Raw genomic sequence first — 12505 nt, 5'->3', positions numbered from 1 at the left:
ATGCAAGCCCCCTAATTACAGGTGAGGACATACGTCATAGAAAGGGGCTGTGCTATAGGTAATACAGTAATGAGAGGGGGTGGTCTAGGGAAATATACACAGTAGGAAGAGGATGGATTGGGGGTATATATGTGACAAGATGGGCAGATCCTAAGGTAAGGATGGCAGCCTAACCTTGGATGCCACAGATCGCTTGGCCTGTTCCCTGGCTCAACTGATAGAGACCATTAATCCATTGTCTCTAGCAGCAGGAAGCAAGTCCACTCCTGTGGTGTGGGGAGACAGCAGTCTGGCAGGGACTGCTTCCAGGGAAGATGCCTGTGAGCATCTGACCTCCCCCCACAAAGATCAACCAACCATGGTTGCAGCAGTACATTGACACGGTGCTGCCAGAGGTTCAGGCCGGATTCTTTCGAGGAGGTGGAACAAGACATCATTGTAGATGTTAGGTGGCTCTTGGCTGAAAGCAGAGAATACCAGGACGATGTTTACTTGTGCTTCACTGACTATGCAAAGATATTCGACTGTGGATCATAAACGATGGATAACCTTGGGAAGAATGGGAATTGCCGGAAAATTCATTGCACTTCTGTGGATCTTGTGCATGGATCAAGAGGTAGTCATGTGAACAGAACAAAGGAATATTGTGTGGTTTAAAGTCAGTAAAGGTTTGCATCAGGGTTGTATCGTCTTACGATATTTATTCAATCTGTATGCTGAGCAAATAATCAGGGAAGCTGGATCATGTGGGGGAAAAATTGGCATCAGGATCACAGGAAGACTTATTAGCAACTTGAAATGTGCCCATGATACATCCTTGCTTGCTGATGAAAATGAGGAGGACTTGAAGCACTTGCTGATGAAGATCAATGATTGCAGCCTTCAGTATGAATTACAACTCAATGTAAAGAAAGTTAAAGTTCTTGCAACTGAACCAATAGACAGCATGATAAGTGGGGGGGGGCGGATATGAAGGATTTCATCTGGGTTGAATTTACAATCCATGCTCATGGCAGCAGAAGTCAAGAGATCAAGCAATGGATTGCACTAGGTAAATCTGCTGCACAAGACCTCTCTAAACTGTTGAAAAACAAGGATGTTATTTTGAAAACTAAGGTGAGCCTGACCTAAGCCATCATATTTTCAGTGACCTTATATGCCTGTGAAAAGTTGGACGTTAGATAATTCCTTATCTCAAAGAAGAATGAATTTGAACCACAGTATTGGCAACAACAACAAAAAAGAAAAGATGAAAGTACCATGGGCTGCCAAAAGAACAAACAGATCTCTCCTGGAAGAAGTAAATCTAGAATACTCTTTAGAGGCAAAGATGGCGATACTTGGCTGTGTTTCCTTTGTTGTACGTAGGATCAGTGTGAGGCGTAGCCAATTCAACAGCACCCACCTAACAACAAACAGTTCTATAGGCAAAGAGTCTGGCACAGATGGTCACATTTTCTACTCATGGTATCATAAGTCTGAAATCGAGATCCTGTAGCTCCTGTTTTCAGAGGCTCTTCTTCCAAGCTTGTTATTGGCAAAGTTAAATTTCTTACAGTTGTAGAACAGGTCTATTTCCTGTTGTCTGTCACAAGGAAGGAACCCGTCACACCCTTTTCTTGAATATGTGGCCTGCTCCACAAGTCATCAACAGTGCCTGAATCCCTCTCACACTTCAACTCCTTGACTTCCTTGTCCATCTCTGGCTGGAGAAAAAGGCTTTGATCGAGCCCATGTGATTAGCTCAAACACGGAGAGAATCTCTCTTGGAGTCTACTTGCCCACACAATGTAATTTAATCATGGAATCAAATCCATCATAGTCCATCAATGCCTCCCACTGGCAAGTTTTTAAGTGTGGCCATGAGCCAGCCTTGGTCACGACAACCTGAGCAGGGCTTGCTGGGTGTTTCCAGGAGTTTCTTCATGGACACTGACGTGAAGCTTGCTGCGAGATTTATCCAGCTTTCACCTTGGCCAACCTTGCAGTTACTTACCTTCCCCTGTCCCCAGGGGCCCCAAATCCTCCCTGTTCAAACCACCTTGTAACCTTGGCATTCTTTCATCATTTGGATTGCTTTGAGAACAGGTTTCTATGAGTCAAAGATGACTCAATGGCAGTGAGTTTGGTTGAATGTTTGTTTGCTGGGTTTTGAGAACAGAATTACATTCTATTGGCGTGAAAAAGGGGGAGAGCTTTTGGGGTGGATCTTGATTTCGCCTCAAAGGGAAGAGCAAAGTGGCAGGGAACAGTTCTAAATCCAGGCTTAAGCTCATCAGCCTTATGGCCCAAGACCTCCTGGGAAACAGTGCAGAGTTCTATGGGTCTTATAGCCTGGATCTTAGGTCTATCTTTGGGCCCAAAGCTCATCCGAAGGAACCTGAGTTACAGACACCTTCAGTAGTTCCTGGATTTGGTCTTTTGTCCACAGGGGATGTTGTATATTCCCCAGCAAAAGTTAAGAGGAAGCCATTTCCAGGACCTGCCCAGGCTAGCTGCCTCTAAAGCAGCAGTTCTCAGCCTCTGGGCTGCGACCCCTTTGGGGATCAAATGACCCTTTTACAGGAGTCGCTTAAGACCATTGGGAAACACATATATCCGATGGTCTTAGGAATCGAGACACCACCACGCTATCCATCTCCAGGCGGGTCCACCCACATGCACATACGCCCACATATGAGTACCGGGCGTGAAGAGTGATACCCATGCTACACCATGCTTCAAGACAAAATTTCATTTATTTGTCATTAGAAATAAATATTTCACAATACATAATTACATATTATTTTTGTGATGAATTATGTTCAATTTGTAGCAATGAAAATACATCCTATCAGATATCTACTTCACGAGTCATAACAGTAGCACAAATGACAGTGAAGAAGTAGCAACGAAAATAATGTTATGATGGGGGGTCCCCACCCCATGAGAAACTGTATGAAAAGGTCGCAGCATTAGGAAGGTGGAGAACCACTGTTGTAGAGGCAGACATTCCCTGATTATCTCCTCCTGCCGAGGAGACACCCATCCCCCCTCAAGTCTTCCCCCAATGCAGGTATTAGGTTTCTCACCTGTGAGAACCACTGCTCTAAAGTCTGAAAACCAACAGTCAGGTATCACTGAAGAGATCATGACCTCTCTGAGAGAGATGACAGTATTAGGACATGGCAATTAGAATATTTTTTAAAATCACACAAATGTAAAATGATCAATACTTGAAGGTGGTATCTTTGGTGGCACCCGTCAAGTCTGTGCTTGGCTATCTGCATTCATGACCTCTCGGTCTGCTTATTTTTTTAATTGTTTTATTAGGGACTCATACAACTCTTATCACAATCCATACATCCATCAATTGTATAAAGCACATCTGTACATTCTTTGCCTTCATCATTTTCAAAGCATTTGCTCTCCACTTAAGCCCCTGGCATCAGCTCCTCATTTTTTCCCCTCCCTCCCCGCTCCGCTCTCCCTCATGAACCCTTGATAATTTATAAATTATTATTTTGTCATATCTTGGCCTGTCCAACATCTGCGTTCACCCACTTTTCTGTTGTCCATCCCCCAGGGAGGAGGTCACATGTAGATCCTTGTAATCAGTTCCCCCTTTCCAATTTCCCCTCCCTCTACCCTCTGAGTATCACCACTCACACCACTGGTCCTAAAGGGATCATTCGCTCTGGATTCCCTGTGTTTCCAGTTCCTATCTGTACCAGTGTACATCCTCTGGTCTAGCCAGACTTGCAAGATAGAATTGGGATCATGATAGTGTGGGGGGGCGGGGGAGGCATTTAGGAACTAGAGGAAAGTTATATTTTTAATCGCTGCTACATCACACCCTGACTGGCTCATCTCCTCCCTGAGACCCTTATGAAAGGGGATGTCCAGTGGCCTACAAATGGGCTTTGAGTCTCCATTTCTCCACTTCGCACTCCCCAGCTCATTCACTATGGTAAGATTTTTTTGTTCTGATGATGCCTGATACCTGATCCCTTCGACACCTCATGATCTCACAGAATGGTGTGCTTCTTCCAGGTGGGTCGGTCTGCTTTTCTATCTGTTTCTTGGGCTTCAGATAAAAATGAGTTGAAGACAACCTGTATCTTTCAGTGAAGGAATTCTTACATTACCTACTTCTTCTGTGCTGTTAGGTTAATCCTAATGTATCCATTTTTCCTATGATTTCATTGAGTGACATTGGCTGGGACTTGGAAAACACCTGCAATTGCTACCATGCCAATTCCATTCCCTTTTATTTGGATTTAAGGAGCCCTGGATTATGTGGCAGTTATGCGTTAGGCTGAAATCCCCATGGTTGGCGGTTCAAAACCACCGGCCTGCTCTGAGGGATGAGGTGGGGTTTTCTACTCCTGTAAACAAGTACAGTCTCAGAAACCCACGGGGGAGCTGTGATGAGCTGGCGTTGACTTGATGGCGGTGAGAGAGCGTTGATCTGGATTTGACAGCAGGGAGAGCTCAGAGTTTATGTGGAGTTGGCCCTGACAACGGAGTTATCCCTTTGTGGCTGAGAGGAAGCTTCTGAAAAAGAAGTTGGAGTTGTGGCCCTGTGGGGGCCAGTTGTCTTCAGGAACTGGGCTTTTCCAGCTTATGGCCCATATCCATCGAGTGTGCCTTATTCACTGCCAGCAAGTCAATGCTGCCTCAGCGATCCTTTAGGACAGGGTAGACCTGCCCCTCTGACTTTCTGAGATGGTAACTCTTCACTGGAGTAGGTAGCCCATCTTTCTCCCTCACCCTGCCTAGGGTTATACTAATCAGGAATGTATTGGTCATTGTAGCTTTATGTAAATTTATCAGAAAATATCAATGTCCTGTATCTTTATCAACTGGGATTGAATGAAAGTTGTGATACAATGGAACCCCAGTGAATGGTAAATGTACCGATGAAAGAAGCTTTTGTGGATGAATTTCAAAAGCATTAAAGTAAATTAATAGAGCCAAACACAAAAATTTAATGCTTTAAGATTTTATTTGTATGACTTCTAGTACAAGCAAATCTATAGTTACAGAAAACTTGGACTGAGCCTGCCACTGTTTTTTTGTGGTGATGATAATGTTTTATAATGTGATTTTGGTGCTGGTTTTATGATTATGTAGACCTATCAAAACTCACTGAATTATATATTTAAAACAGGCAAATTTCATTATACATATTTCTTTTTTTTCATTATACATATTTTAATAACACTGACTGAAAAATAAACCTGACAGGAGCCTTCACTGGGTCAAACATACCAGTGGATGGCAAGATCTGCTTCATTTAAAAGTTGCCCTGTGCCATGTCCAAAGAGCTCATTACCTGCACTCTTTTGAGGAGAAAGGGCCCAGCCAGCAGCCGGGTACAGTGACAATAAATTAAGGTGCTGTTGTGGTGTTGGGGGTTTATGCATTGGGCTGCTCACTTCGAGGTCAGCAATTCGAAACCATCAGCCATTTCTTGGGAGGAAGATGACCCTGTCTGTAAAGATGTACAGCTTCAGAGTCTCAAAGGGGCAGGTCTGCTCGGCCCTAAGGGTCCCTGTGAGTCAGCGTCCACGTGATGGCAGTGGGTTTGGGCTGCACTCATTTTAAGATGTTATTAGTGACCGTGCATTAAGTTTATTAGCTATCACTCCTAACGAACATTCTTTTGGATAAGTAACACTAAAAATGGCTCTTGTTGAATTAGGAGGCAAAAGACATTTATAGAGATATAAATATAGGCATACACATATGTAAATATGTTAATATATAATGATAGGGATATAGGTCTATGTACACATGTTAAGTATCAAGGTAGCAGACAGACATTGGATCTCGACTCAAGTCCTCTCTCAACACAAGAACACTTTGTTCTAATAACCTGGCATTCTGTGATGTTCACCTTCCGGACGCAATCATGGAAGACAAAATAGGTACATAAGCAAATGTGGTGAAGAAAGCTGATGATGCCTGGCTATTTAAAAAGATAGTGTCTGGGTCTTAAAGGCTTGAAGTTAAACAAGTGGCCATCTAGCAGGAAAGCAATGAAGCCCACATGGAAAAAGCACACCAGCCTTTGTGATCACGAGGTGTCGATGGGATCAGGTATTAGGCAACAGAAGACCCCAAATAAACTATCACATCGATGCAAACAAGGGGAGTCGGAGTGAAGGCCCAAAGCCCATCTGTAGACAATTGGACATCCCCTCACAGCAGGGTCACTAGGAAGGGACAAGCCAGGGTGCAGTATATCACTGATGAAACACACAGCATTCCTCTAGTTCTGTAATGCTTCCCTGCCACCCCCCACTATCAGACCCCAGTTCTATCTTACAAATCTTGCTAGACCAGCACATGTACACTGGTACAGAGAAGAGCTCTGGACACACGGAATCCAAGACAGATGCACCCCTCAGGAATAGTAATGGGAGTAGCGATACCATGAGGGTAGGGGAAATGGGGGGGCGAAGGGGAAGGGGGCAAGGTGGACAAGTGGGATCAATGTGTAACACACGCCCCTCACCCCAGGGGGAAGAACAACAGAAATGTGGGTGAAGGGACGGTTGACAAGGGTAGGAGGATGGGGAAGGGAGGGGGGAAGAGAGGAGCTGATACCAAGGGCTTAAGTAGAAAGACAATGTTTTGAAAAAGATAAATGTGCTTGATATAATTGATATTATATGGATTGTTATAAGAGCTGTAAAAGCCCCAATAAGATGATTTATAAAAACAAACAAAAAGGGTTCTTGTTAAAAAGTGGGCTCCCAGGTCTGGGAGGCTGGCCCCAGCACCATAAATTAAGTGGATTCCTGCCCTTCCCAGAAAAGAATTTGTTCCAAAGGACGACATTGACTCTGCAGCTCCGGGAGATGGACATATCTGATCAGAGCACACGGGAGCAGATGAAGGGGCAGGAGGAGAGAGTGGAGCACAGCCTGGCCCACCAGGCAGTGATGATGATGTTCCTGAGTAGAGCAGCCAGTCCACAGTGAGAACAACATGGCTGGCCCTACTATGAGACATGATGCCCCTCAGTGACTAAGGGCGATACAGGGGACAGCACCGGAGACACAGTGTGGGAATTGCACCTGACCTGATCCCACCACACCGAGGCAAATCACTGGGGGAGTGCAGCGGAACAGCAAGGGAATGGAGTGGCAAGGTCCCCAGGGAATGCTGAAAGTGGACTTTGGGGCCAGGGCGTGGTGCCCCAACAGACTGGACTGGAAAACACTCCTAAGGGCCAGCAAACGATCCCTGAACTAACTACAAGCTTTTCTCTTGTGAACTGTTTTGTTCTGTTCTTTGTCAGTGGTTTGTTTTTGTTGTTTTGTTGTCTGGTTGTATACTGTTGCTTTGTTTTCCTCTGTCTTGTTTTCGTGCATGTTAGTGACTCCACAGGTCTGTCTGAATAGGACAGGCTGGATGAACTATCTGAATGAAAAACAACGGGACCGACAGTTCCGGGGGGACTTGGGGTGGGGGGGTAGGGGGGGTAAGGAAGTGGTGTTAACAAACCCAGGGACAAGGGAAAAACATGGGACCCCAAATGGTAGAGAAGGGGGAGTGGCAGGCATGGTGGGAAATGATCAAGGGTAAGGTTGCTTAGAGAAGAGGTATACTCTAGCCCAGGTGGCAATGAAGCATGGTAGTAGGGCAGGAGGAAAGTCAAGGGAGATGGAGGAAAGAGCTAGGAGTCAAAGGGCATTCATGGAGGTCTAGACAAAGACATGTACATGCAAATATATATAGGAAGATGGGGAAATAGATCTATGTGTCTTTATTTATAGGTCAAGTATTAAGGTGGCGGAAGGACCTTGGGCCTCTACTCAAACACTCCCTCAATGCATGAATACCTTCTTTTATTAAATTGGAACTCTATGATGCTCACTCTCCCGACACAACGGCTGGAGCCAAAGTGGGTGAACAAGTAAATGTGGTAAAGAAAGCTGATGGTGCCCGGCTATCAAAAGAGATAGTGACTGGGGTCTTAAAGGCTTGAAGATAAACAAGCGGCCATCTAGCTCAGAAGCAACAAAGTCCACATGGAAGAACACACCAGCCTGTGTGATCGAGTGGTCCCAAAGGGATCAGTTACCAGGCATCAAAGAACAAAAAATCATATCATTGACTGTACACCTCCATGATAGGATCGCTGAAGACAAATGGGTGCATAAGCAAATGTGGTGAAGAAAGCTGCGGGTGCCCGGCTATCAAAAGAGATAGTGTCTGGGGTCTTAAAGGCTTGAAGGTGAACAAGCGGCCATCTAGCTCAGAAGCAAAAAAGCCCACATGGAAGAAGCACACCGGCCAGTGCGATCACGAGGTGCCAAGGGACCAGGTATAAGGCATCATGCAAAAAAAACAACAACAATATAAGTGTGTGTATATATGTGTATATGTATATGTATATATATATACCATATTGAATGAAGGGGGAAGTGCAGAGTGGAGACCCAAGGCCCAAGTGTCGGCCAATGGAGATACCCTCATAGAAGCGTTTAGGAGAGGAGATGGGTTAATTAGGGTGCGAGGTAGTACCGATGAGGAACACAGATTTCCCCCAGATCCTGGATGCTTCCTCCCCCCAACTACCATGATCCGAATTCTACCTTGCAGACCTGGATAGGACAGAGGCTGTACACTGGTACATATGAGGGCTGGAGGCACAGGGAATCCAGGGTGGATGATACCTTCAGGACCAAGGGGGTGAGGGACGATGCTGGGAGAGTGGAGAGTGAGTGTGTTGGAAGGGGGGAACTGATTACAGGGATCCACATGTGACCTCTTCCCTGGGAGAGGGACAGCAGAGAAGGGGGGAAGGGAGACTCCGGATAGGGCAAGATATGACAAAATAACGATGTATAAATTACCAAGGGCACATGAGGGAGGGGGGAAAGGGGAGGGAGGGGAAAAAAAAAAGAGGACCTGATGCAAGGGGCGTAGGTGGGGAGCAGATGCTTTGAGAATGATTGGAGCAGGGAATGTATGGATGTGCTTTATACAATTGATGTATGTATACGTATGGATGGTGATGAGAGTTGTATGGGTCCCTAATAAAATGTAAAAAAAGAAAAAAAAAAGTGGGCTCCCACACATGAAGAACTTGATGAGCTGGCAAGGACCGCTGACTTCCAGCACTCCAACCATCGCGCCCGGCTTCTCACTGACCCCCCCCCCCCCCGCTCCCCCCCCCCCCCCCGCAGAGTTGGGGATCCTTTAAGCCCTTTCCTGCTCTCCCTCATCCCCTGCACAAACATGCATACTCACCACACTGGGCCCACTGCTCACTTCCTTGCCCAAGAGCCCCCTCTACTGTCTGGAAACTACAGCAAGCTAACCAAAGAAAGTCCCGTTTTTGTTAGCGCTGACTGCTGTTTGACCTGCCCGCTCCCCTTCTCGTGATTAATTTTAAAATGCGCTCTCATGTTCCCGGACTCAGGATGTTATAATTAGTTTTGACTATTCTTCCATATATTGTTTCTTTTTATTATTCTTCAGTATTGTTCCTTTTGATGTTGTCATCTGAATGGTGTAATTAATCTTGCTGTGTTAACCAGGATGCTATAATCAATGCTGGTATTGTTTCTTTTTTGAGACTAGACGTACCTTGCAATGCTTACTGGCTCTTTTTTTTAATTTATTTTTTAAATCGTTTTATTAAGAGCTCATACAACTCTTATCACAATCCATGCATACATCAATTGTGTAAAGCACATTTGTACATTCATTGCCCTCAACATTCTCAAAGCACTTGTCCTCCACCTAAGGCCCTAGCATCAACTCCTCATTTTTCCTCCTCCCTCACCTTTCCCCCCTCCCTCATGAACCCTTGATAATTTATAAATTATTATTTTGTCATATCTTGGCCTGTCCAACGTCTGCCTTCACCCACTTTTCTGTTGTCTGTCCCCCAGGGAGGAGGTCACTTGTAGATCCTTGTAATCAGTTCCCCCTTTCCAGCCCACCCTCCCTCCATCCTCCCGGTATCACCACTCACACCACTGGTTCTAAAGGGATCATCCACCCTGGATTCCCTGTGTTTCCAGTTCTTATCTGTACCAGTGTACATCCTCTGGTCTAGCCAGACTTGCAAGGTAGAATTGGGATCATGATAGTGGTGGGGAGGAAGCATTTAGGAACTAGAGAAAAGTTGTATGTTTCATCCTTGCTACATCGCACCCTGACTGGCTCGTCTCCTCCCTGAGACCCTTCTGTAAGGGGATGTCCAGTGGCCTACAAATGGGCTTTGGGTCTCCATTCCGCACTCCCCTCACCCCCCACTCCCCGCTTACTGGCTCTTTTTGAAGTTACAATTAACCCATTAATTTTGCTTTCTCATGTCCACGCACACTTGAGTCCTAGACAAATGATAAATGAGTTTTTGCCTTTAAAGATGGACTGACAGGTCCGCTTGGGGTTGCTATAAGGGTGATATAGTTAAGGTTTATTGTGCCAACCTGGCCAATAAACACATGTGGGATTAATTGAAGGGCAGAGAGACAAATGGTTTGGTGGGCCTTGCCTTTCTAGTTCTCTAATCTCTTGCTTTCTGATGGTTGGACCAGGGTGCAGCTGCCTTAGCCAGTTCCCTACTTCAGCTTTCAAAGCTCACTTCCTGTAAGACATCCCTGAGGAGAAACTGCATGGACCTACCCTGATACTCCTCTGGGTGCTGGAGAAGCCGTGTGGAGACCCCTGCCAGCAATGAGATGCTTGCACGCTCACTGACATGGCTTTCCTCCTGCAATCGGCGTCATTGAGTGTGTTTTGTGAGATGGAAGAGGACTTTGTAGATTTGTGTCAGATATATGGGTTAATATTGGACAGCACTGGGTTGGGATGCTTTATTAATGTACACTTACCCTTTATATAAAACTCAGTCATATCTATTTGAGTTTCTGTGGATTTGTTTCCCTAGTTTACGCTGACTAACACAGAGGGAAGCAACTTTAGTTTCTCGGTAGCGCAGTGAGCTGAATAAAGACTCTTCTAGATTTCAAGACATTGTGGTGGCCGACATTTATTTGAGCCCACAACGGAAACCACGGCTCTGGGAGGCTGGACATTCGTGTGGGTAGGAAGCGTACAAGAATGCAGCAGTAAGACCTCCTGATAGTGTTTGCCGCTACTGCCCAGTTTCCACTGGTTGAGGGAGCCTTCGCCAGGAGAACAGACAAGTGTGTCTTGGAAGAAGCACGGGCAGAAAGCTCCACATTTCCCCCATTCTGTCCTCGAGCTCAGATGGTCATTCCTCTCAGACCAGTTGGCAGTGGCAGTGGGCACCACCTACTACTTTGAGTCTCAGTGTCATGGGGGCGCGTTCGTGCGGTTCGTTAGCCCTTTGCTGCTTTACGTCTCTGTTTTCGTCACTCTTCTTTGCTCTGCACAGGGAGACAGCGACAGTGGAACCTCAGCTGACCAACAGCTGAGGCTTTTGGAGCTAAGAGATACATTTGTGATAGGGTCCCACCAACGTACACGCAGCGGCTCAAGGCTTCCCTGATCTTGGGGACTGGTGCGAGATACATGTTTCTGGCTTTCCAATGCTTATTTATAGAGGCAAGGCAATTATTTGTTATTTTTCTGTGGTAAGTCGTATGCTCGGTGATGACTCAAATGTGTAATGATTAGGTATACACGCTTAAGTCCCCATATTAGTGGACACTGAATAAGTTCTCAGTAGGGTACCTTGTCTTGTAAGATTATGACTTGGCTCACAAGGCTGGACATTCTCTTGCTCTGTAAATGCCTGTCATAGGTCGTGATGGAGTAGAAGAAAATGTCTAACAAAGCTCAAAATAATAAATGGACAAAGGCTCATGGCCTGAGAGAGACGGGTGGAACACCTGAACCTATGGCCCTTAGTCACCTCTTAGCCTTTGAAGCCACCCCATGGACCAGCACTAAGCCCACGAGGTGAGTGATGACCCCAGGGCTATCCAGACTCTGTAGAACAACCCCAATATGGGCTCACTTGCCCAGGGATACAATCAGACGTCAGGCAGGCACAGAAAAGGAGGAACTTTCCTGGCCTCTGCCTGTGGCCCTTGTCTTTTTTTTTTTTTTTTTTGGCCCTTGTCTTTTTCTTACTTTTTTTTTTTAATTATGAAGGCAAATACAACAAAATATCTGCCAACACAACCGAGTCTCCTTAATGTGAATAATTTTCTTTTCTCATGTTTATGATTCTAAACCTGTAGCCTAGTCAAAGCCCACTGCCATTGAGAGGATTATGACTCATAGGATTTCCTCAACTGTAAATCTTTTTTTTCTTTTAAAAGATGTTTAATAAAGATATTTTAATAATAAAGAAAAGAATAATGAACTTTCATGTGCCCACTGCCTGGCCTCAACAATTACTAATGCTTGCTTCATTTTCCATCCTCTGCAGCCCTCTCCCAACTATAGTTTTTTTTTTTAATATGGAACGCTTCACGAATTTGCGTGTCATCCTTGCGCAGGGGCCATGCTAATCTTCTCTATATCGTTCCAATTTTAGTATATGTGCCGCCGAAGCAAGCAC

The 12505-nt window shown here is 45.4% G+C and overlaps 1 non-coding gene across 1 annotated transcript; it reads right to left on the bottom strand.

The window, feature by feature from the left end:
* Positions 1 to 12398: 12398 nt before the first annotated feature.
* LOC142432833 (U6 spliceosomal RNA) lies at positions 12399 to 12505 on the bottom strand. The gene has a single exon (XR_012780938.1). It is a non-coding gene; the product is annotated as a U6 spliceosomal RNA (small nuclear RNA).

This window comes from Tenrec ecaudatus, chromosome 18 (assembly GCF_050624435.1).
Source record: "Tenrec ecaudatus isolate mTenEca1 chromosome 18, mTenEca1.hap1, whole genome shotgun sequence".
NCBI lineage: Eukaryota > Metazoa > Chordata > Mammalia > Afrosoricida > Tenrecidae > Tenrec > Tenrec ecaudatus.
This window is presented reverse-complemented; position numbering and strand designations above follow the sequence as displayed.